The 1,685-nt window shown below is 62.3% G+C and overlaps 1 protein-coding gene across 1 annotated transcript in view; it reads left to right on the top strand.

Annotated features, from left to right (window-relative positions):
* The window catches only part of LOC104121807 (tripartite motif-containing protein 15-like), a 22,169-nt gene that overhangs the window by 1,211 nt on the left and 19,273 nt on the right, over positions 1–1,685 (top strand). The gene's annotated exons all lie outside the window — the stretch shown is intronic.

The following is a 1,685-nucleotide window of genomic DNA, read 5'->3' on the forward strand; positions in this document are numbered from 1 at the left end:
GAAAGGGCCGGGCCATGGCCGGAGCGGTGACGCCGGCTCCCTGGTGCACGCCGGGCTCCTGGCCGACGGGTGCCGTGGGGAAGGCGGTGTCAGATCTCATGTTGGACAGTGGCATCAATAAACAGAGCAATGATGGGATAAGTTGTCGGGACCTGTTAATGCCTCTGCAGAACCAAAGTCCTCGCTGCAGGACTTACCGTGCGTATGAACTCCTCCTAAATTTGTAATTTACAGCCTTTTCCATGCTAGAAAGTGCACGGAACTTCTGAGAGCTGCCGGCCGCTCACTGCAGCAGAGAAAAGTGTTTTGGGGCTGCCAGGGCAGGCTCCAGCCGAGGTTCCTGCGTTCCTGCTGCCAGGGTGGTGCTTGAAACTCCCTGGGAGCAGTTTGGGGTTTTAGGTTGCGGCGTGCAGTCTGACATGGCTTAAACATGCTGCGGCGGGGCTGGTGTCCCGGGAGGGAGGTGCCGGTGAAGAACAGAAGGGCCTGGCTGCAGCCCCCAGCCCAGCTGGCAGCCCCGTGCCCCTCAGCAGCCTCCCCACATCCCCCTCATCAGGACTAAATGCAATTAGGGGGAATAAAGAAATTAAAAGCAGAACTGACTCCAGTTCTTAGCAGCTCGTGTTCTTCACACTGGCAGTGCAACAGACCTGGCACTTTTTTCTTCCTAAAAATGGATGGATTCCGCTTTTTTTTTTTTGGCAAAGCAGCCACTTAGGTGCCCGTACTAGTGAAGGGGGCCTGGCTGCTCTGCTCAGTGCGGCTGGCCCCCGCGCAGCGACTGCTCTCCTGCTCGTGCCGCTCCTCGTCGGCCACGTCGGTCGCTGGACGCTGCCAGGATTTAACAACGTCTGGGTGACCTTCAACGGCTCGAATGTCAACAGCCCGTCCGCAGCCGCAACTCCCACGCTGAGACGGGGGGACGGGACACACAGAGATCGCGGCCCCCATCGGGCACCGAGCTCAGGGTGGCAGCGGAACTGAAAAAAACGAAGAGGTGGCGGTGCTGCAGGACACAAATCTGAGGGCGGCACGTGCTGTGAGCAGCCTCGCCGCCCACGAGTTGCCTGCGAGCCATCGGCACCCTCCACTGAATTGCAGGTGTGGTTTTTTTGCCCAGGGTGCCAGGAGAGCTGGATGCTGCAGCACCCAGAAAGCAGCAGCCCTGGGGACAGGGGATGAGCAGGAGCCACCACCGTCCCCGCTGGGGGGTGAGGTGGGCAGCGTACCCCCCCGCAGCACCCCAGCGTTGCCCTCACCGCAGCCCAGAGGCTCTGGCCAAGCAGGGAAACAAAGCTGTCACCCTGGGATGCTGCGACGACAGTGAACAGGGGGCTGAAAGCGTCGTGCTGACTGCCCCGGCCACCGGGACGGAGTCTGGGCACGCGCCGTGGCGGGGAAGCAGGCGGGGGGGTGGCAGGGGCTTTTGGCAGGGCACAGCCCCCGGCAGGGCAGCAACCACCTGGGGAGGGAGGGTTTTTTGGCTGCTTTTATTGCCAGGGACAGCCCAGCTGCCAGCAGCACGTTGGGGATGCGTGGCGCCCCCCAAAATGCTGGGGTTGCTCCTTCGGCCCTGGCTGGCAGCACACCAGGGTGGCAGAGGAGCAGAGCTGAAGGCTGTACGCAGGGGCCTGGTTTTGGGCACCTACCGCCCGCAGGGGCTGAGCCCACCAGGCTGCCCAGAC

Source organism: Egretta garzetta, unplaced genomic scaffold (assembly GCF_000687185.1).
Source record: "Egretta garzetta isolate BGI_Z169 unplaced genomic scaffold, ASM68718v1 scaffold912, whole genome shotgun sequence".
Classification (NCBI taxonomy): Eukaryota; Metazoa; Chordata; class Aves; order Pelecaniformes; family Ardeidae; genus Egretta; species Egretta garzetta.